Source organism: Marmota flaviventris, chromosome 6, assembly GCF_047511675.1.
Source record: "Marmota flaviventris isolate mMarFla1 chromosome 6, mMarFla1.hap1, whole genome shotgun sequence".
NCBI classification, from domain to species: Eukaryota; Metazoa; Chordata; class Mammalia; order Rodentia; family Sciuridae; genus Marmota; species Marmota flaviventris.
Genome location: NC_092503.1, coordinates 21,645,876 through 21,670,923, shown reverse-complemented (window position 1 = coordinate 21,670,923; position 25,048 = coordinate 21,645,876). Strand labels below are relative to the sequence as shown.

Genomic DNA, 25,048 nt, shown 5'->3' with positions numbered 1-25,048 from the left:
GTCAATCCCTTCACAGTAACTTCCCAGCCTCTACAAAGTCGGAAACTCTGGAGTCACACTAGATTTTTCTCCCTGATTAAGCTGTACGGGGTCTGTGAGCTTGTTGTCTCTGGAATCTGTTTCCTCCTCTCACTGGCCATAGTGACCTATACCGTTGGGCAGAGTTTTCTGCCTTTATTACCGCCTCCAAACATCACGGCAATACAACTTGGGAGTTTTACTTTTTGTCGACCCAACAATTTCCCTTTCTCGCTAAAAACAGGTGGCAGATTTGTCACCCCTTGTATTTCGGCCCAGCTGAAGGCAGGGGCAGCCTCAAGAAGTCTTTGTTAATATCTAAATCCAGTGAGGAAATTCTGCAGGACTGCTGGGAGTGGAGGGCAGGGCAGATAAGAGGGTGAAAAAAGAGACACTGTCCCCTCCACTCCCCATCCCCCACCCTGGGCCTGGAAAGGAAAAGGATCTGTCAGCCCCCAACAAGGGGTGGGGGGGTCTTGCCCTGTCGTTTCCTAAGGCAGCGACAGAGTCCTTGAGGACAGCTGTGTGGGAGAGCACTCAAGCTCCAGGAGGTTCCTAGCCGCCACTCCTGGCACTGAGGAGGACAGCTGCAAGGCTTCAAGACACGGCTAATGTGATATATAGAAGGTCAGAGGCCAGTTCCTCACCTTCTAGGCGCCATGGGAATCCCTAGGTTCAAGGGCACAAACTATGCGAGAAGAGGCACCTGAAACTCACCCAGATGAAATTCTCCAGGTTGGCAGAATGGGGGCGGGGGGAGTTCAAATGGAGATTGTTAATGGGGAATAATCTCAAAGACTTTGTTGGGTGAGTTGCAAATTGGTGGGTGCCTCAACAGGGTGCTAAGAATCTTACTTAGAATCATGCCCACCCACGAGATTGACTAGCTACAACTACTGGAACTGGAGCCCATCTAGTTTTTTTGTTTGTTTGAAAAAGGCCACGACTGCTTTGCAGAAAAGGAAGGGTTCTGAAGGTGCTGGTGATTGGGGGGGCGGGGGGGGGCAGTCCTGTGTTTGACAACCCTAGGTCTATAAAGAAAGGAAGGAAGGGCAGATGTTAGAAGATACTCACAAGAGTAACGCCTCTGATTCCTAGGCAAATACCTAGAAAGGGAGAGGCAAAGTTATCTTTAAGGCCTTCATCTTATGCTCTGAACTGCTAAAAGCAAACAAACCAGGAAACACATACATACAGAGGATAAAAAAGTGAAGTCTATTTGGAAAAAGACCCAGAGCTAGAGGAGTCTTGAGACCCAGACATCTCTGTTTCCTAAGCCTGGACATCCTTCCCTGGCTAATATGCTGGGACAGGGAGCTGATTTCCATAAGATGGAAATGATGGCCTGCTGGAAACCAGGGTGTTCTGGGGGAGGGGAGGCTCCCTCCCTAAGAGAAAGGATATAAATCCTGTGACAAATGTGATGATTCAAAGAGGCTGCAGAAATGATAGGTCCTGGAGGCGCCAATGATTCTGATAGGGGCAGTGTTCAGACTCCGAGGTCAGTGGCATTTTCTAAGCAAATTCTACTTCAGTCTGTGGCTGAACATCTGAGACCGTCAGAAGAGGCTTATAAAGGTCCAATGAAGACCGAGGGTTTTAAATAAGACACTTCGGCCATAACGTAGAAAGAACTATTAGTATAGAGTGCTCTGGCCAGAAGAACTTCATACAGGCAAGCTTAAGCAATTAGGGAGCCCCATTTTCCTGCCAAATGGGCACATCACTGATCCTGAAGGCCAGGCAAGGTATAGGGCACATCCAGAGGGAAGATGACCTGGAAGAAGAGGATTCCGTGGGGAAAAAGTGCCCATCACAGAGCAGAGTTTGTCAAAATGGTCCCTTGAGTTTGAAGCATAAAGCCCCATCTATCTGCTTTAGTTCCAAGGATGGTGGGCATGTTGTATTAAAAAATATCCCTAAAAAGATCACACAGATAGGGAACATGAAAGCTAAGGGTGTTGGGCAAGCAGGTAGAGGATTGGCAAACCAAAACAAGCCAAGACTGGGGGCGTGGGGGCGCTCTGGTTTCATAAGGGTCTAGCCTCTGCTGTCTCTTTTCCCTGTCACACCAGACTAGTAAGACCCCAAAGGAGAGACAAAGATGGTTGGTGAGCGGTGAGCACGCACATTCCTATCCCAAACCCCTCCACCCAACGAGCATAGCTCTCTATAGAAGACTACTTTTCAAATCTGGTGGTGCCCAAAAATGTGGGGAGATTGCAAGGGGGAGGGAGACTGGAGAAAGGAGGACAGTCTACTCTGGAGGCCCAAACTTATGTGTGACTTCCTTTAAATATAGCAGCCTGGTAAATAAGGAGCCTGGAGACAGGTCAGTGGAAGGGGCTGTTTCCGCATGCAGACTGAAGACTGACATCCATACTTGTTCCCCAGGCTGTTTTTGGACGGGCTCTCCTTCATTCTAATCACAAAGCTGCTGTCAGAGTGATTCTTCTAACATGCAAATATGTTCCTGTCACTTGCCTGTTTGGAATTCTTTAATGTTCCCATTAGTTTCTGTCAACTGCAACCCAGAGACCTGTCTAATCAGAACCACTGAAAGTTTTTTAAGCAGGACAGCAGTAAGTTAAGGCCTATGTTATAGATGGAGACCTCAGACAGCACACACAGACTATTCTCTTGGATTTATCAATTAAATACATTAAAATGGATACACTATAATTCTCATGGCAAAACAAAACAACAACAACAAAAAACTACTAACAACAAAATTGTGAACAAAAAGAATAAAAAGTTGTAACTAAACTTAGGTTTCTCTATAAAACTGTTCTCAGAAAGCTTTAAATCCTCCCTGAGTCAGAACTCGCAAACTCTCACACACATGAGTTGATTGGATGGGGCAAATAAAAACCATTTTAGGGAAACAACATAAAATGACTGTAATGCTAATGTGGTCTCAGTTTACATGGGGAGTGTATGTTTTATGAACCTTTTTAATTTCTGCTGAAACAAAAAAGAAAAAAAATTACCTTGGTACATGCTACATAGTGGATCAATTTACTCGCCAAATAAAGTACTCTTTGTTATAGCATAGACATGCATACTCGTTAGCACTAACTTGAAGATAGATGGAGAATGTGCTTTATTGGCTAATTTTTAATAATATTAAACATTCTTCTCTATTATGATCCCAACTGTTTTTCTCTTTTACTTTTTATTTGTCTATTTGCTCATAGAGAAGAGAAGAAGTTTTAATATTCCTTAGATAATAACCTGCCTTACCTAAAAAGTGATAAAATGATGCATTTTACTCTACTTCTTCCACTGTGTGGGAAGCACATTCTACTAATACCAGGTTGTGCTCTTAGGATTAAAGGACTAACCACATGCCAGTATTCTAGATGCAACCTAAGATGGACACTGTGGTACAGGGGGAAAAACTGAGTTTGAAAGATGCTCTGCTACTTGGAAGGTGTGTGACCTCAGCCAAATGTCCTCAGTCAGGGACATTTTGCAAAAAAACACATATGGAAAGAGGCCAAGAGTTATGGTTAAGCCTGAGTCTCCTTTGACATAAAATGGGGACATTGATCTATCTTGCAGAGCTGTTGCAAGAGTATGTTATATGTGTACACAGAGTGGCACAATGACAAGCACAGAGTCCAAAGCAGATGTACAAAGCAGATGTGGCCTGTGAATAAGTGTCAGAAGTGATTCTACACAGCAGGTGAGCTCACAATTACAAACAACTTATTTTGGACACAATGTACATAACAGTAAGCAGAGCATAAATGATGGACTCAATCATCTTTCTTTAATGTGGATCACCACTCCATGGCCACACATGCTTGAAAAGAACTTTGTATTATTATCTCTGCATTTCTAGATTTCGTTAAATTTTTCCTTCAGAAGAATGTGTTGGTGGGGAAGTGGACCAGTTCGAACCATCTGGAGAGCAGGTATGAATTTAAATGAGAACAACTAATACTCTCCTCAGCCTTCCAGATGAGGTGCTTGTGGACCTTTCTGGAAGTTAGCCTCAAGATCATACAATAAAGGGGAAGTGGTTCATCTAGTGAGAGTTTTGCAGGGGATATAGAATGAAGATGGATTATAAGAAAACTTACATAGAAGACTGAGATTTTAAAATATGGCCTCAGTCAGGGACATTTTGCAAAAAAACACATATGGAAAGAGGCCAAGAGTTATGGTTAAGCAATAACACAAAAGCTGCAAAACAAGGGGAGGGTGAAAGGGGCTTGAGGGGGAATGAGTTGGACATAGAACTGATACATGTTATGGGGGAAAACCACAAAAATGTTGGATAGGACATTTAAAGCTAGAATTAGGGATCATTATCTTGAAATGAGCGATTAAAACAAGTCAATCTCCACCTGAATGTGGAAAATAAGAAATAAAAACTTCTACTGTATAATGGGGACTCTGCCAACCATGAATTCCTTCAAATAAACACCTGAGCTACCTACTTCACAACTTCAGTAAGTTTGGATAGAAGATATGCAAATTGAGAATCAACCTACATTATGACTTTAGGAGGATGATTTAGAGACTTTGAATTATGTGTTACATATCTGGTATAGAATTCTAAATGAAGGATAATACTCTAATTTGTTCCTAGTATTTGTACTGTGCAAAAACAAACAAAATACATGTATATACATGTACACACACACACATACATAATAGAGGAATATCACAAAGTTTCTAATAAGCAAATCATGATACCTTACAAATCAACTGTACAATACCCATTATTTCTAACATATTGTGAATAAATAGCAATGGTGTTTTTATCATGTTCTCTTGTTTTTTAAAAATAGGGTTTCATAAGTTCCTAATCTTATCACACAATCCATTTTCCCTCAAGTTCCTTGAATACAAATTCTCTGACAGGAAGTGTTTTCCAGAACATCATATCCCCCTCTGTACAAAGGTGGAAAGGCTCTGGTGTGGGCTTTGAGGCAGGGAGAGAATGAGCACAGTCACAGCTAGCCCCAGAAGAGTCGAGGATGCAGGCATCCCAGGGCTGAGAGAAGGCACACTTACCTTTCTATGCCAGGTATGGATGAGTTTTAGACGTGACCTGAAGCAGAGGCCACGCCAGACCTAAGAGCAACCCTAAAGGAAAACATGAGCAAAATGTTAAAAGGAAGCATTAAGAGAACTATAACAGACCAAGTAGGTAGAATAGAAGCTCCAGACTGCCAAGGTCAAAGCCTCTCCATTAAATGCCCTAGTACCATGTGGCAATATTCCAGAGGCATGCCTTTAAGTCACGAAAGGGTTTTTCATGTGAGAGTGGTGATACAGCAAACAACGTGGTCAAGAGCATGGCTATGATGTCAGAAAGACAAGATCTAAATCCTGGTGTCACCTAGAACCGCTAAGAAACCTCACGTAATTTGTTCAATATCTCTACCTCGGCTTTCTCGCCTGTGAAATGGAGATAATCAACCACCTACATCATAAGAACCTTTTGAGAATTCCATGAGTTAATTTAAGTACAGTGTTTATTTGCACTGTGTCTGGCAAGCAGGAAACACTCATGGGTATGCCATTATTTTTCAGAGACCTGAAGTGAAAATATGTCATAGCCTCAAGCGGAAACGAGAGGATAACGAGAACCTTTTCAGAGTGCCAACTAAGAATGCTTGGAGGAGGACACAGTCCTGAGCAGGCCACCAAGAGGCAAAATATCAAAATCAAAAACAAAACACCCCACCAAGTGTAACTCCCAATATTTTTTCAAAGTCAAGACTAGTCCTATAAGAAGAAGCCTGGAGGACTGGACTTGACGGTAAGATACCCAGCGATTCACTTCAGGAGAAGGAGAGAGATGGAATGGCAACTGGAGGAGAGACAAGAGTGAAATTTTTAAAGACTGAAAAAGATATTTTCCTGTAAAAATAATAAAGACAGGAAATGCATAAATAATAACTCACACCCATCAATCCTTACCTTGATATAAATTCATTACTAACCAGGAGTCCAATGCAATTGAAGTACCAACCTCGCAATGTCCTCTGGAAGGTCCACATTTATGCAAGGCCCTAGAAGGCTGTTATTAGTTTTGGGTTTTCGAATAGAAAAACCTTACTAATCTGAATTCTATGAATGCTATAGGTATAATAATTTGAATGCGAGCCAAGTTGCTTTTCTTTTATTTAGCTGAGGTCTTTTCTTGGTGAAAAATGGCACACTAAAAAAAGCCAATAAAGCAAAGCTGCAAAGTAAACATTTAAACCAAACACATACTGTTTTAATAGCCTCATTAGTACTGATGATTAATTGCAAAAATTAGATACTGAGTTATTACAGAAGGTTTTTATGGTAATAATATCCAGGTCATCCATATAGCTTATATATAATCTAATTTTAAATAATTTTATATTTCAGAATAGCATTTCTTTTAACCCAACCTAATGGGTAAGAAAGGTGTCTCATTGTCAATGACTACATCCTGCCCCCACCCCCCCGCCACCAATACTGGGAGTTAAACCCAGGGGTGCTCTACCACTGAGCTACATTCACAGTCCTTTTCACTTTTTGAGACAAGGCCTTGGTTAAGTCGCTCAGGCTAGCTTCAATCTTGCAATCCTCCTGCCTCAGCCTCCTGAGTAGCTGGATCACAGGCCACCATGGCCAGCTACGTGAGCAAGTCAGTATGGATAGATGGGAAGCCATCTAAGAGGAAAGAATTTGGCATCTTTCTACTGGGAAATTTGTTTAAGTGGAATAATGCACATATAAGCATAGAGACCAATTATATGTTGATCTCCAAACCTATATTGAGGGATTGACCCTTAAATTCCTTGAAATTATTCTTGGATATTGGGGGATGGGGAGAAGGCTCTTTTGTGGGGATGCTACAGTTGAAGTTCTGATTCTACAAACAGAGCAAGCACACAATTTTTAGTGGCAGTCGCTGCCTTGGTCTGGATGTAGCTCTACCAATGCAGAAGAAGACACACCTCATGATGAAAGCTAAATTATTAAATGGAAAAGTGCGGCTTCATTTCCTTCTCCTCCCTCTACTCTACTTTGGTATGTTGTCACACAAAATTACTTCCAGAACTGGGAGAACTAAGCAGCCAGTTATAAAAGCTAAGTGCTATGCTTAATGCTTTCTTATCTACAAGTCAGTGCTTAAGGAGGTGAGAATCTACCAATGTTCACCGCCAAGGTACTTTCCTGTTTTGGAAGGAATCTCAGATCTCAGCAGTGAGACAACCTGCTCAATCGACCCTCTTCCTACAACCGCGTGAATCTGTTCCCCTACAGAGTTCCCATCACAGTGCACAGATCTGTACACCTCTATTTCAAATTTCACCTCTACCTTTAATCAAAATAAAAATCCAAACACATTTCTTTGAAAAGATAATCTTGGTGGTTAAAAAAAAAAATGACAAGGGGGCAAAGTTCTAGCCAGCCTGTGTGCTTACTCCCCCACCCTCCGACATCTTCTAAACATTTCCATTATGATTTTAAGATATTATTTTCCTAAAGAATGCTGAGAACTATTTCCCACTTAAGCTCAGGCTTAAAAAAGAAATTGTAACCTGAGAATAGCTCAGAAATCAGGTTTGTCCTAGGGTCCTATGAAATCAGAGTAGTCAGCCTTTGCTTCCTTTGATAAGGAATTCATAGCACACAGTGGTAGTAAATCTGGTTAAAGAAATTGCCAAAGGATGTTTTATTTTGCATTATTTAACATTACATCATAGAATTAAGTCATACAACATGGAAGCTTTATCCATCTCAATCACTAAATCACTAAATTTGGTCAAGTGAAAGTCTACAAAATTCTTCATTACAAGCTATTTAATCTTCTAAATGAATGTATTTAAGCATTACGTTGAGGTTTATTTTTAGAAAAGAATAACTGAGCAGAGAGCCTGGTTCTGAAAAGGATAATGCCATTCACTTTTAATGCCTTCTTCTAGAGGTTGATGGACTGCCCAACAAACTTGCCACACCAAAAAATTGTTTTAATAATTCTCCATAAAGGAAAGATTTTTTAAAAAGCAATAGTGCTGATCAAGTGACAAGAGACTAATCAGGTTTTCCTAAAATTTAGTATTCACAGTTGAAGCCTGGATAAGTAACTGTGTTCAAAGGAATGTTCAGGGAGCCGTCAATCGCCACACATCCAGCTACACTTACAGCCAAGAGCTTTGCTAGGCTCAGAGATATAAAAATGAATACGGCACAGCTGCTTTACTTCCAGCTAAAAGAATACATTTAAACAAAGAGCTACAGGGCAATGTGTTAAGTGCTATAACCGAGGTGTGCACAAAGGGCTGGGGCCAAAGGAAGAAGCCATAAATTCTTCCTGGGAAATCAAGCAAGTGAGGGATGGTGATTTTTCCTTGTGATGAATTCAAGACTTTTTCTTTACTAGTTTTGAAAAGGAAGGTGCTAATTTTAAGATTTGTGATGTTGGGTGCTATCCTGGTCTATTTATCAATCTCATTTATGTTTGACACAGACTTTCAGTTACAATATCCCAAGAGTATAAATTTTGAAAAATAAATGCCACATAGCAATATTCCCATGAAATGCACACAATACGGAGTGGCATGAATCACAGCATGAGGGGAACTTAGATCCCAAGTTTGAAGATGTTTTGAAACATAAATGAAAGACTCATTTTAGAGGATTTGAATATAATATGAATGCTTATTTTAAGTATCATTTAAAAATTTTTCTTCCTAAAGCAAAAATAAAAGCATCGCCCAATTATATCATGGTTCATATTTGTCTTTCTCTATGTCTGGGTTTAAAAAAAAGAAGGGGGGTATAGAGTCAACTTCTACTTAACATCATTTATTATGCATACCATATTCCTACTTATAACATAGTTGTGACAAAACCTTCATTGTTCATTGCACACTAGCCCCAAACTTGAGTCATTCTAATGTAAGCATGAGAAACTCCCGTCTCCTTTGGGGTGAATTTCCAAATTCCTCTGTGTTAAATTGAGGTCTAATTTTCCCTGTGCCTGGTTTTCACAAGAAGGTCTATTCCACCCCATGTGCTCCTTTTCAGCTGTCAATAAACAGAGGCAGTGAATTCCCCAGGGCTTCACAAAGCTAGTTAGGCAGAGCCATTCATTCCTTCAGGAAAACAGGGCATTGATTTCAGTGAGTTCCCAGGGAGCAGCTGCAACAAAGAGATCAAAGGCCCACCTCTCTCTCCCTCCATTGCTTTCATTAGGCCCAGCCCAGACAAACAGCGACAGGTCTCCTTGAGACTCCAAGAGGGCCCGGCGGACCACCGCATGGTTCAATTCAAATTCATCCGTTTCCTACATTCCAGTGACAGTCCAGAATGCTAACCATGACAAACCAGCACAATCAACCGGCATAATATACTGTGCACTAGTTCATCCAAGGTCAGAGGGAGAAAACAAGCACTGAGGGAAGTCCTCTGCTTCTAGGGCCTGCTGAGCCTCAATGGCCCCCTGACATTCCATAAATAAACTTCTCCCTCTCACTCTCCCTTTCTTCCTCCACCCTGCAACCTCACAAGGGACAGTCTCAGTCTCGGTCTCGCTGAACAATCTGCAATGTTTTTCATGTCGTAGGACCCAAAGGATCTGGAATCTTTATTCCTAGTCTAACTGTCACAGTAGTGTTACAGTAGGGCTGTGGGTAAGGCTCATATCAGTTCACTATCTTGGTAAAGCTAATCTGTTATAACCAGCAGCTGACCGGGTATACCAGTAGCTTACTGCTGTGTGATGAACCCAAAGCTATACTTTCTAGGTTTCTCTAAGGGGTGATCTGCAGTGAAGGCCACTCAATTTAAGGTAAAGGTTAATTTGCATAATTTCTGTTTGCAAAACAAAATATGAACCAAGAGGGAACCATGAGTTTTTTTTTTTCTCTCTTTTTTTAAAAAAATTGATCCAGAGAATCACCTAAACCGTGTAACCTAAGCTCCTAAATGAGAGCCAGTGTATAAAGAGCTGTGTGTGTTTGTGGGAGTGAGGAAGGTCAGCAAGACGGGATCAGAAAGAAAACAAATTATCTCGACTGGTTACCTACACTGAACAAATATAATTAAAAGGTTCCTGAAGCTGCCCCTGAATTCCGAATGGCTTCTTTGACACTGCTTTCAGGAAAGCCTGTAATAAAATGTGTTCCTTTCCTTATGCTCTATTCCATTTCTGTCACTCATCCTGAGTAAACATGGTAATAGATGGATTAAGTCTCAAAATTCCTAACCCAAAAAGAAAATAAACAATATTGGAATGAAAGGTATGGAGAGCTCATTCCTTGTGGAAGAACACAACCTTCCACACACCCATTCGTAAGCCTCAGGACTGACCTGAGGGATCATCAGAGACCTTCAAGTCATCAATTCAGTGATTATCCATCTCTGGCTGCCATTTTGTAGAGGAGGCTCAACAGGTCTCAAGGAGAAAGAAAACTTTCACTTATTTCCAAGCTGGGACATAAATGATATCAGAAAATACACAATTCTAAAACAGACAAGAAAGGTAGCTTGCAACAAAGGCGGTTTGAACATCCAATTAAGAATTATAAAGCCAACTCTGCTACCCAACCACTTTGGGCTTTGGGGGGCACATTCAGCCTATCTTCCAAAATAGAGACAAATATCTGTCAAAAATTCCCTTAACAAGGTACTGGGAAATAAGCATTGTGTGTCTCATTGAAGAAAGACAACTTCTTTATATAATCATAGGTCATTCTGTGATTCAAAAGAGGTTCTCTGGAAACTCGCTAAGTTCCCATAAATCAAATTATTTTCTAAAAGCACTCAGAAAATTCATCACTTAAAGAAAGTCTGTGGCAAATGACCAAATATACTCATTGCTTCATTTATATATCTTTCAGAAGCATTTACAGAGCACTTAGAAATATTTTCAATTTGATCTTCTCCACAACCAGCTGAGGTAGATGGTTTTATTAATCTATTTTTGAATGAGAAAAAAATAGGCTCAAGAGAGGCAAATGGACTTGCCAAAGTCACAGAACTAACCAGCAGAGTTAAAACTCAAAGTGTTCTGTCCTTAAACCCCATGCCCTTTCCATTTACCCTGGCTACTGTGTACTGTGGATAGACTATTCACTAAACTTTTCTTGCCATAACTCCTTTAAGTAGTCTAGTCAATTTTAAGTCTAATGTTTCATGCCACTCTTATTCAGCGAGGTAGTGTTCAAGAACATGGAACTCTGGAGTCAGGATTGACATTTAAATAGTACTGTCACAGGCTGAGGGCCTGGCGATACCCGTAACCTAGCAACTTAGGAGGCTAAGGTAGGAGGATTGCAATTTCTAACAACAGCCTCAGCTTAGCGAGGCCCTAAGCAACTCAGTGAGACCCTGCCTCACAATAAAATAAAAAGGACTGGGGATGTAGCTCAATGGTCAAGCACCCCTGGGTTTAATCTCTAGAACCAAAACTGTCACCATTTACTAATTTTAGAAATAAAGCAATTAACAATATTTTCAGTGGACCAGTTTTCCGTCTATAAAAGAGGACTAATACCACCTTCTCTCACTGGGCTTACAGAGGACCGTATTAGATAACTGTATAAAGCACCTATACCATGTTACCATATGGTGACTATCATCAATGTTGAAAATCAAATCCATGTAAAATTTGAGAAAATATTCTTCCTTTTCAGAAAGACATAAAATTTAACTCTCAGCATCTAGATTGCATGATGCCCTCTAGCATTAAAAGTTTAGCACTCAAGTCTAGGATTTAATAGGGGCCATCTAATGAGCCCAAATCAAACTGTTATAAAGAGAAACTACAAAATAGAAACACTAATTGAAGTATCCTTTTTAAAAGTTATTTAAGGCAAATCTTTGCTATAAAACAGCAGTGTGGTTTCTGTACAATTCAGCTTTACTTTTTGCCATTTTATCATCTCAAGTAGAAATGCACTGATAACAGGAAGAAATTCACAGACTTACTACATGATGGAGGGGAATAGTATTTGTTGTATGTGGATGGTGCTTTATACATATCTTCTTGTGATTGAGCCTCTCATCACTAAAACAACAGATAAACTTTCCAGCACAAGAAAAGACTGCTGTGGCCAACAGCAAGACCAGTCTCATTTTTCACTCCACGTCTCATTTTTTTATAATGCCCTATCAGAGGACAGTGGCATGTAGATGTTATAGTATAGGGTGTACAGATTGCTATGGGAACACAGGCAGAGACAGAGAGTCTGAGAGAACCAGAAAAGTCTTTGGAGAGGAGGTGACATTTATTGAACCGTTTAGCTAATAGGGATGTCCTTCTGGTATATTCCTGATTATCCTTGAGCTTAAAATTTTTCTGTGAATTCTGAATATATCATTCAGGGATTTAGTTCTTCATCACTGCTTTTGTTCATTTGCAAACTTAAATGGATCCTTTCTCCCCTTTTGTAAATACATCTAAGGCATTCCCACTAAAGAGGCAGAGAGCTGAGGCCTCTGTTGTCTGAATAAACACCATTTAAGTCACTTAAGTGCCTCCTAATTCTATAGGTTTGGGATTCTTTTTTTGTAGTGCTAGGGTTCAAACCCAGGGCCCTATTCATGCTAGGCAAGCACCCTATCACTGAGCTATATCCCCAGACTAGTTCTGTGATTTTTAAAAGTTACTGCTTATTCTTGCATTACACTAGCTACTTAACAATACTGTATCTTAAATATGTATGTTAATTACAGACTGTTAATTCTAAGAAATATATTTTTCCTTACTGTCATTTATTTCAGAAATAGTTGCAAAGAACTTTTAAGAATGTCCAAGGGAACATGTCTCACTAAAGGAAGTTAGCCTGTAGTTGAGGAAGCTTGATGATCTTTTCTTTCCTATAAAGAACTGAGATGTCTTTTGGTAACCATCCCTAATTCTGCACGAAACAAGCATGGTTTCTAATGTAAGACATATACCTGAACACACATGTGACAAACCCATACATTGAGTCATTGAGATCATTCTTTTCTAATATAGGTCTATATACTATAAATTTCCCTCTAAGTACTGCTTTAGTTATTTATAAATTTTTCATTTAGTTCATAATATTAATTTCCCCTTTGATTTTTTAATTGACTAGCTTTCAGAGGAGTTTTAGAGTCATAGGAAAATCAGGTTGAAGGTAGAGATTTTTCCATTTATCCCTTGCCTCTCACACGGGAATATATATGTGTATTTATATATATATAAATGTATGTATGTATGTATTTGATAGTTCATCTCAATGCTAGTTGATTCTTTTTTTGTCCTATGGGTTACTGTTTATAATTCATAAGTACAACCATCTGGGTCTGCTGGTTTCTTCCATGCAGACTGTTTTACTATTATCTGAATTTCTTTAATAGATATAAAGCTATTCAGGTTACCTACTCCTCCTTGAGTGAGTTTTGGTTGTTTGTATTTCAAAGAATTGGTCTATTTTATCTGACTTATGAAATTTGGAGGCTTGGGGTTGTTTATCATATTCGTTTATTAGTCCTAAAATACGCATGGCATCAGTAACATAACCCACCTTCAATTTCTAATAATTTGTGTATTCTTTTCATTGGTTGCCTGGTTAAAACTTGATCATTTTATTGATCTTTTCAAAGATCATTTTATTGATCTTTTCAAAGCCTTTCCTTTTACTGATTTTTCCCCACTCTTTTCCTGACTTCAACTCTGTTAACTTCTCTAATTTTTATTATTTATTTTCTTCTGCTTGTTTTAGGTTTTTCTTTTTTAAAAAATTTCCCAAAGTCAAAACCGACATTATTGGTTCTAGAGCTTTCTTCTATTATATTCATTCAATACTATAAATTTTCCTGTAAGCACTGCTTTAGTTGCATCCTACATATTTTCAAAAACTGTTTTTATTTTCAGACAGTTTAAACTATCTCAATTTTGGGGGTCAAAGATAACGTTTCAATAAAATCAGATGAAATGGTCATTCAAACAGTATCCACTGAGCAACTTTTCCCCTGGCACTGTCAGATGGTGATTAGGAAAGTAAAGTAATGAAGGCACAGGAAAGCCTTGGAGGATAAGTTGAGGAAAACGGTGTCGACTTGAAATAGGTTGGTCAGAGCAGCCTCAGTAAAAAGATGACAATTTAGGGATCATCTAAAAATTTAGGGAACATCTAAAGGAAGGAAGCCAATCACGTGGCTATTTTGGGGGAACAGTAAATGTAAAACCTGATGCAAGAACAAGAGAATTGGTATAGCTGAAGTAGTCAGGGAAGGGGATTCGTAAAAGATTAGGCCAGAAAGAAAATTAGGCCCAAGGTAACGGGGCCCCTTATCACGGTAAGAGCTGACTGGCCTCTGTAAGTGACATACAGAGGTACTAGAGACACTGGAGCAGAAAAGTCACCTCAGACTTACAGTTAAATAATTTATCTGGCTGCTGTTTAGAGAATGTGTCATAAAGGAGAAAGTGTAAAAGCATGGAGACCAGGTAGGATCAATGGCAATAAAACAGATGACGAAGGCTTGTACCAGTGAGGTAACCAAAGTGCGGGGGAAGAAGCGGTCACCTGGCTATAACTGGTGACTCAGAGGTTGCACAGTGACACATGTTTGAGGAATACCACAAATCAAAGCCCTTTTCAGGAAATCAGTTGCTAGAAATAAACTAGTCTAATTTTATCTCAGTTTTTCCCCAACTTATATGATCACAGTGTCTTTTTCCATATACCAATTAATACCCCAGGAAATGACCATGTCGAGGCAGCTACTCTGAGGAAAACTGTATTAGAGGTATATGTCTTTCTGATGGCCTCAAAATAGGTGCAATAGAACATGCTAGAACAATGTACAAAATATTGATTTAGGAATTACCATAATGCAAGTCCTCATTATGTTACTTTATAATGATACTCACCTCTTGCTAAGATGAAAAACAAAGCCGTATGTCATTAAAATTGGTTTAGCATATTTCAATTCTTCATCAAAAAATCAAAGATGTCACAAAGATGATTTAGGATAGAAACTTTCGACATACATACAACCTTAGCTGCTCAGGCAGCCCTTTGTTCCCACCTACCATGACCCTGGAGGGACATCCCTCCAAGAAACAGATGCTCCTAGCCCACAATGGATAGGTCAAACTTCCCCAAAGCATCTGTTACCTACTAGCCATCTAAAGAAGGTAAAATAAATCTTAAAATAATAACATAAGAACCTAATTTAAAATTTTTCTCCCCATATTTTGTTCCAGGACCTCTAGAAATGTGTTCTTGTGTGATTAGAGAAGACAAAGTTTTGGGACGAAGGATTAAAAAAAAATTGAAATGTCAACTTACAAAAGCCAATGGCACTGCGTATGAATCAGGCAGAAGCAATCTGAAAATAAACAAAAAGCATTCGTTAACTTTATATAAGAGCTGCACATGCGCTTGTTAATTGTAATTTCGAGATTGTTGTAGATTCATATGCAGTTTTAAGACAGCCTTTACCATTTTTCCCAGCAGCAACATTTCACAAAACTAGTACAATACCATAACCAGCACAGTTATGTTAACACAATTCACAAGTCTTTTGAGATTTCCCCAGTTTAATTGTATCTCTGTGCGTATCTTGTTCTACACAGTGTCATTTCAAGCATAGGGGCAACTCTTCACCTCCACAGTCAAGATACCAAACAGTTCTATCAAAGGGTCCCTCATACTGCTCTCTTAGGGACACACCCACCTCCTCCACCATAACCCTTTTGCCCCAACCCTTATACATTTTTATTAAAATAACATCCATTTATTAAAAGAATATTTTAGTCATTATTTGTCAGATACAACTAACAAGTCAGGTGTCAAATCACAAATAAAGAATTCTGCTATTCTGTGCTAAAGAAGAATAAGCATGAGTTGAAGGAACAAGGTTTACGGAAAAATTTCTTCTCAGCATTGCCACCACATAAGACCATTCATTTCAGAAGTCCAAAAGTGGAAGGTAAAAAAGAAGTGTGTCTGAATTCACATTCCATGCTTTTCAACATTTCTCTCACAAGACACCTTTGAGTGCTTCCTATGGGACAATGTAGGTATTTTATATATGTTATTTCATTTAATCCCTACAACCCTCTTATGTGCACACCTTTATCACCCCTATTTGGCCCAGGAGGAAACCAAGACCCCAAGAGGTTCAAGTTACTAAAGGTCTCACAACTAGCAAGTAGCAGATATCAGTATCTGGAACCAGATTTTTAGCATCCAGTCTATTGTGTCCCCCAAAGAAACCAATGGTAAAGACATTAAGATATTTTATGTCACCTTCTGTTGTGACCACAAATCACCTGATTGTTGGCAGACTTTAAAATATAGGAACTGAATAAGGAAAATGCTCAAAACAACGATGAGCAAAATGGAAACAGTTCTTTATTCAAATACTAAATGATAGAAAATTGGCACAAACAAAGCCTGGGGCACGCAGGAAGAACCGTATCACAGCAACAAACAGCTCACCAGCCCCAAATTGCGAGTCTCTGACATATGTTGCTGTCAGGCGGTGATTTACGCACAGCCATGATTACTCTTGAAAAAAATTATTCAATTGGGCAACAGTAATAATGGTATAACTGAAATTTTCAATCACAGATAAAAGCATCAAAATTAGACTCCTTAGCCAAAAAGAGACATCTAAACACTCAAAGGTAATGTCCACATAATAACAATTTAGTAGATGCCTATTGTTACAAACTTTTCTGTAGGCTTATTAGCTTAATGATATAGCATTATTACTGCAGATTAGCAGATATTTTCTCCTGCAAAACCACATAACACATTTATGAAGAGCTGCAGCCGTCTCTCCAATGATTCAACAATGCTTAAAAGGCACCTATTCAATAAGACATTGATATGCTGCCCTAAATACTCCGGCTAGGCTTTCTTTACGGTCTAATTTCACAGACCTCTCCTGGATGATCCAAGGTTAGGAGGCAGCCAGGGAGAGAATGCATTGTCAACATAGCTTGGTGCGCATATAACCAAGTTATACATAGGAACCAGGGAACAGGGCTCTGAGGTTCCTCCTCTGCAGAAAGCCACACACTGTCATTCCTAACTTTAACTTGAACACATTACCTCATTAACATTTAAATGTATCAAAAACTCAAAAATGTTTATACTTTATGCAATTTAGAAAGCACTACTAGTTAACTTATTTCAAATAAACTTTATAATCTCTCCCAGTTTATTCTTTTAAAGGTACAAAGTAAAAGACAGAGGTGAAGAAGTTTCAGAGTCTCTGTCTTTTCAGGCAATACCCCATATAACACCTGTTCCTCCTTCCTGAGAGGTCAGACATCCAGGCTGGGTCAGAATGATGGACCTAGGGGACAATGGAGACAGCTCCCCATTCAATGCTTCCTAGAGCCAAGATTTTTTTAAGCCCCATTATTTCAAGAATGCTATGGTCTTTTTTGGATAAATGTAAGGAGATGGAAAACTCAACTTTTTACAAAAGCTCCATCACTAAATCTTGGGACAAAATAGATTTTGAGGTTCTAAGAAAAATCAGAATAGTTCCAAGTCTTCCAAGGTGACATATTTACAGTATTCTCTTTTAACTCATCACATCTTGTTTCTCAACTCTTCCTAAAAGTACACTCTTTGTTTAGACTAAAACTTTCTATGTATATACAATATAAAAACTGAGAGCCCCCTTCTCTGTTCCCAGTGAAGCTCCCCAGTGCATCTTCGTAAGCTGCAGTCTTTATGCCTAAATTCTATGTCCCTCTTCTTCTATTGATAAACAGTCACCCAATGATATACACACTGGGCACAATACTTAAGTGGCTCTTCAGTGTTCTTCATTTTAGAACATTCCACAAAATCAACTTTTTCATGTTTTTTATTTGTATGTCACCTTAACTATAACATTTTTATGTCACTGTGTTTCTTAAATTGTTATATTCTTAGAGGGTGAAGACTGCATCTGTACAACTCAGTCTACCAAGAATAGCCATGCACGAATACCAGACAAATATCTTTGGTAGCAATGAGCGCAAGACCATGGCAGGCTGGCTGTGCTTCACAGAGGCTCTGGTTTCCAGGAACATGGAACCTGACATAAGAAAGGAACTGGGAAGTCCACTGAAAAGTGGGACCCAGCAACAGGGGCTCCTGTGGGCACTTCCTTTGAATTTTGCCTACATGCCAGGAAGACAATACCCCTCAAGTGTTTCAAATCCGCGGATATAAGAAAGGGACTGACTATGCTGGACTTTGTAGTCAATTCATGCTGCAATAAAAAGCACCACAGACTGAGTGACTAAAAAATCCATCTCAGTTCTGAAGGCTGGAAGTCTGAGTGTAGTATCAACATGGTCAGAGTTTGGTTGCAGATGACTCTCATGTATCCTCATACCAGAAAAAGTACAAGCTAGTTCTTGGTCTGGTCTTATAAAGGCACTAATCTCATGTATGAGGGCTCCATCCTCATGACTTAATTCTTCCCAAAGGGCCCACTTCAAAACACCATCAAGATTAGAATTCTGACCTATTACTTGGGGGGACACCACATTGCAATGCCCTTACACTGACATGAAGACAGGGCAGACATTGTTGACATACCTCAGTCTGCAAAACCTCCTCAACCCCAGGCTAACAGCCAAGAGAAGACTCTAAAGTACTTAAGCCCCCCCAAATATTACAGTTATTAAATTAAATCATCTTGTTATTAAATTAAGGTTAGGGGTATGTTTATTAGCACATCTAATTGACTGGAAACAAATGGATAAGAAATCTTCTAAATTCTAGGGAATATTCTGGCATCAAAGACAAAAGTGGACTCAGTTGAAGTTTTAAAATGTTCCTTTGGTCCCCAACTTTCAATATACAGGAAAGAAGCAGAATAGCTCTGGTTTTCCTAACCCCTACATCAAATGTGGAAAAAAAATTTTTTTTTAAACTGAGGGCAAAAGGTACATAGACTCCAGGTTGGATAACCAAGAAATATTTTGCTTCCCAAGGAGGTCCCAATTTCAAAACCATTATGGATCAGTGTCTCCCTGAAGTGTCTTTGTGAAATCTATATCTATAATATCACAAAGACTAGGTTTGAATCTGTATTATTTTAATAATTCCAGAGGCATGTCTAAAAAAATATTTTTCCTATACATCATAGATTTTAAAACCTCGCAGCCATTGACATGACCATATGTTTTACACCATGTCCTCTGTGAACAAGAACATCTTTCCTCAGCTTTTGAAAAGCAGTTCTCTAGACTGCAGTTTTAAACATCTCTGACTGTGACAAGGCCTTATCTCTAAAGCATATGACAATGACATCACACTTCACAGAAGTGCAGGCAAATTTAACAAGAGAGCTCTACTTCATGCAGACTCTCACAATCATAAGCAGGAGCTAAACTAATGACATTATAAATCTGACTAATATTCTTAACAAAATGTGTGGTTATGAATGAGAGACAGTATAATGAACACTAAAGCAGCTTATAATTAATTTTGACATTTTATTGCTGCATTTCTAGAAAAACCACTATTACAAATTGTTCCCACTAATTCTTAGGTAGAAGCCCTAACCCCAATGTGACTGTCTTTGGAGGTAGGGCCCTTAAGATGTAAGTAGAATTAGATGAGGTCATAGGGTGGGGCCCTAATCCAAAAGATGAGTGCCTCATAGGAAAAGCCAAAGGACTGAGCTCTCTTCACACATACACAGAGGAAAGGCCATATGGACACAAGGAAGATACTATCTGTAAAAGAGCACCTTCACCAAAAAATGAGTTTGCTGGCACCTTGATCTTGGATTTTGAACCTATGGAACTATGAGAAAATATCTGTTGTTTAAGCCACCCTGTCTGTGGTGCTCTGTTATGGCAGCCCTAGTTGACTAAGACATCCACCATATTGTCTAGAAATGCTGTAAGAATTGAGGGCTGAACTCCTAACAAAGGATTTAAGATTCAAATAAATCACTGTTATGAAGTAACAGTGTCAAACAAGATTAAAAAAAAAATAATCCCAAGTTCCCATTTTAACTCTCAGGGTAAAATTATAAAGTCTTATCAAAGTGAGCATAGTTTGTATATTAACAGTGTGCAATTACAAGAAGGGCCCTCCATTTTTTTTCCAGATACAACTCTTACAATAAAACTGATCTGAAATAAATATGTTAATGCTAAACAAAACTTTTAAATGCCTTTGGAAATTTTTTACAAATTTATTATAATGCAGAGTTTAATTGCACAGCTAAATGATCTAAAGAGATTATTTTTAAGGGCCAAATCTAACAGCCAATCCTCATGAACTCAGTCACTTGTTCCCACAAGTTATTGTAACTTCACATTTGACAATTATTTAATTTATTGTGTTATAATTAAGGACATTCCCTATTTTCCAGGAAGTCTTCTTTCTCACCAGATACAGTTATGGATATTAACAAAATAAGACTTGCAATTATACAGCTTTAAATAATTGAGACGGAAGGGAATACAACTGAGAATTGCTGTCTATCCGTACCTTGTGATCAAATGATAAAAGTACCACCATCTGCTAGTGTCCAGGTTATCCTTACCTTCAAACAGCAAGGTGTACACATGAAACACCTACAGCTCTTTGTCAATCAGACCTTAGTGAAGCAGTTTTGAAAAAATATTGTGATCATCATATGTATATGTGTGTATATGTGTATGTGTATGTGTATGTATGTATGTGTGTGTATGTGTATATATATATATATATATATATATATATATATATATATATATATACATACACACACATACATACATACACACACACATTTTTTAAAATTTTTTAAAACCAAAGACCTAAAAAAGCCTGAAGTAGCACTCCATCAAATCAAAGGACAGTCATCCAAACCCAGTAATGATGTTAAAGCACTCTGACTCAGCCCACCTACGCCTGGATGACACTTTGGTGACTAAGAATCAGCATGTCACTCTTCAGAAAAATGTCACAAATATCAGGTTATCAGCACTGACTCAAAAAAAAATTCACAACAGCAAAAAAGATTTGCTGGGAGACACTAAAGCAAAAATGCAGAAACAGAAAAACAGCAATAAGAGGAGCACAATTTAGAAAATTTGTATAGGTTGAATATCCCTTATTCAAAATGCTTGGGACCAAAAGTGTTTGGGGTTTTCTTTTTCTTTTCTTGTTTTTTTTTTAATGTTTGCATATATAAATATGTAAGGAGATTATCTTGGGAATGAGGCCAAGTGTAAAATTTAAATTCATTTGTTTCATCTATACCTTGCACATACAACCTGAACACAATTTCACACAATATTTTCAGTGTACCTATGTTTTAACTGCAACCCCTTACATCAGGTCAGGATGGGACTTTCCATGTGTGGTGTCATATTGATGCTCAAAATATTTTAGATTTTGCTGAGCATTTCAAATTTTTGGATTAGAGATGCTCAATATACTAGCTGGGAGGTGGATGGAATATTCTCTTATGGGATGGATGTAATATGGATCTGGGTTGAGGTCACACAAGTGTACATATATGTAAAAATTCAAGTTTGCACACTTATGACAGGCAGACCTTATATGCTTTTTCCTCCAAGTATTTTATATCTCAATTGAAAAAGTACTTAACAAAGAGAAGCAGACTATTTTTATTTTACCTGTTATCTAGTAAAGGTTTGTAGGCAAAAACAAAATTTTCTACTTAAACACAAAGAAAAGTATGGTTAAGTTTCTGTTTGACTCTCAAGTAAGCTAAAATTAGAATATTTAAACTATATACATTAATATTGCTAAGAACTTAGAAGGAAAATCTAAAGGAAGCCCACTGGTAAGTTCACACAACTACTGTGGTTATCAAAGCAAAACTCTAAGTAGCACATTGGCAATAAAAGCAAAACAATTTTGGTGTGTGTTGTACCATAAAGACTTTTATTAAGTAACTTCATTTATTTAACTATTTTTAGCACCAAGGCCATATGTCATAGAGGAATAAGAACTTTTGAATTAGACAAACCAGTTTTTCCACTTAGTGACTATATGATGTTGGGCAAGTTTCTTAATCTCTTTGATAGTGAGTTTCTTCACAATTTAAACCAGATAATACTACTTACTTTGCAAAATTGTAGCACAATTATAGTAGGTACTTAATGGTGGTAGCTATTGAGCAATAATTCTTTGCATGCAAAGCATCATGCTAGGCACTTGAACCCTAATCTCCAAGAACCTGCCCATCTGGAAATGACATTTAGATTAAAAAAAAAAAAAAAAAAAAAAAAAAAAAAAACTGGCAATGAAAGTTAAAACTTCACAAGGGCTACAGGTTGCAAATTACAGAGTTGTAATCTTGCTAGGATCATAGAGTATCTTCCAAACATGAGCCTGGAAATTTTGAGTTGAAAATTAGTTAATGTATTTAAGGTAAAGAAAATGGCAGGATCAAAAATATAGCCACAGAGACAGCAGTGACCCTTCAGGGAGGAGCATTTAAGACCATGTGACCACTGGACTAGTTCTGAGTGAAAGACTTCTTCTAATCCAGGACAGCAAGTTGGGAATAAAGTGGGACCACATGGTCTGGCCAAGAAGTCAAGGATTTTCCTCCAAAGAATTGGAATCCATTGAAGGATTCCTTTCAGAGAATGAATCCCAGTGGTTATTATACATGATAGGAAGGAAACTCTTAACAGGGGGAGAAGTGAAAGAAAACAGGAAAGATATTAAAAGTTTAATTTTACCAACTTTTTAAAAAAAGTGGACATGAATTTCCCTGAGGGATACAAATAGGCTGCCTTCAATATTCAATGGCCCATAAATTCTCAAGAGTGAGCAGGGCATGGTGGTACACACCTCTAATCCTAGCTACTTGGGAGGCTGAAGAGGGAGTATTGTGACTTTGAGGCCAGCCTTGGTAACTTAGGGAGAACTTATCTTTAAAAAAAAAAAAGAACGGGAGATTTTGTTCAGTAATAGAGTATCCCTAGCCTCAATCTCCAGTACTGCAAAAACATAAAAGTTCTCCAGAGTAAAGATGTAACCCAGACCATCAAAACACTAACAAACAGAAAGTACTTAATATGTTTGTTAGTGAGTGAATCTTTCTGAACATTCTAAATACTGAAACCTCTACACACAATGAATATGATGTATTAATAATACAATGCAAAATATTTTTAAAAAGGTAAAATCACTTTTCCTTTCTCTTGAGTGGCCACTTTCCACATGAAATGCCAAGTGCTGAATTTGCTCATGCAAAAGCTATCTCTATCTCTAGCTTATCAAACGACTCAGATACAAATCGCTCCACAAGGTTGGGAATGTTGCCACCCTAGTTGCTAAGCTCTTGTGTAATGTTGCTTTAGGAATCTGTCATTTGTTATGTTCTTTGCTGTAGCAAAAGAACAGTTGCTTTATGATTCATGGATATTACATGAAAAAATTAAAGTAGTAAATTAAGTTAATCATATAAATGTGTGTAAAGTTTCTTAAGAATGTAAGATGACTTCATTATTAAAATAATCAAAATGCTAGGAAATCAAGAAAAAAAAAATGAGTGTTCCCTGGAAGCCAGGTACCTTTCTTAGCCCTTTCTGTATATTAACTCATTTAACCCTTTCAACCTCATATGGTAGACATTTGTTACCTATATTTTACATATGAGAAAATAGATATAGAGAAGCTAAGTAATTGCCTAATGCAAAAGAGAGAGAGAGAGAGAGAGAGAGAGAGAGAGAGAATGTGTCAAAATGATGAAGGAACCAATCTGAAAAAGTCCCAACACCAAAGTTGGAACAATTTAAGCAAGATAATGATATTATTATATTATGACTCAAATTCTAAAATGTATACCATAATACATACTGATATACATAAATGGTTGAATAAATAAATGTGGGAAAAGTAGAAATCCTTCTTCAAGAAGAATTCCAACTAATAAATGCACAAAGAATGAAGAAAATGGAAAACACCATTAGCATATCATAATCCTTACTGCAGGTGAAATCCATGACTCTAAAATTACCTGGGCAAAACTTTGAGAAACAGGATATTTGTATAGCCTCAAAATATTTTCATCAAAATATAAATTACTAAGCTAGGCATGGTGGTGCATACCTGAAATCCCAACTACTTGGCAGGTTGAGGCAGGAGAACTTGCAAATTTAAGGCCAGTCTCAGGAATTTGTGGCAAGACCCTGTCTCAAATAAAATCTTAAAGAGGGGGAGTTCTGAGAAGGTAGCTCAGTAATGGAGCACTTGCCTAGCATGTACCCTAGGTTTGATCCCCAATGCCACAAAAGAAAAAAATTACTACGGTGATTTTAAAACATATCCACAAATTATTTGACTATCTCTTCCTTTGTCTATGGACCTCAACAAATAGAATATGGAAAGAGTGAAAATGTCACATGACAACATGAAACCTGGAAGACACCACCTGAACTTTGTAATCAGGATAACATCACTAGTTGCTATGAATACTATTTACGCCCAAGTAAGAGAAGGGTACAACACCTGATTTTCTACTCCTCCTCCCCACCAATCCATAACCATTGTCTAAATGTGAGAAAACACCAGAAAAACCCAAACTAAGGGATATTCTATAGCATTCAAAACCAGTAATCGTCAAAAGTGGCCAGGTCATGAAAGACTGAGTAAATTATCAGATTAAACCAGGGAGATATGACAACTCAATGCAATGTGATATGTAAGATGAATACTGGAATAGGAAAAAGGCATTTATGGAAAACCCAAACAAAGTCCTTAAAGTATTGTGCCAATGTTAAATATCTTAATTTTGGTAAATGTATGATAGCTATATAAAATGGTAACAGAGGACTCTGGGTAAAGAGTATAAAGGAATACTCTGGACTATCTTTGTAAGTTTTTGTAAATTGAAATTTCCTCCAATAAAACATTTCTAAAAATTAAATATACATTAACAAAAACAAAGCAGTTTCCTCAATATTTGAAAGGACATCCACAAAAAACATAAACATCCTTAATAGTGAAATGCTGAGATACTCCTCATTTAAGATAAAGAAAACACAGGATGTTCATTTTAAAACTTATGTTAAAAATTATTCTGGGGCCAAGCATAGTGTTGC

General features: G+C 38.1%; 1 protein-coding gene across 3 annotated transcripts in view; it reads right to left on the bottom strand.

The window, feature by feature from the left end:
• Window positions 1-25,048, bottom strand: part of Plagl1 (PLAG1 like zinc finger 1) — a 50,916-nt gene that overhangs the window by 18,663 nt on the left and 7,205 nt on the right. For 2 of the 3 annotated variants that reach the window (XM_071612953.1, XM_071612955.1), the window contains exons 3-5: window positions 15,294-15,333; window positions 5,047-5,118; window positions 1,093-1,124 (exon numbers count right to left, since the gene is read on the bottom strand). The gene's annotated coding sequence lies outside the window, so the exon portion shown is untranslated. Of the gene's footprint in view, window positions 1-1,092; window positions 1,125-5,046; window positions 5,200-15,293; window positions 15,334-25,048 lie in introns of those variants that run through there. The other variant, XM_071612954.1, reaches the window with a different exon arrangement.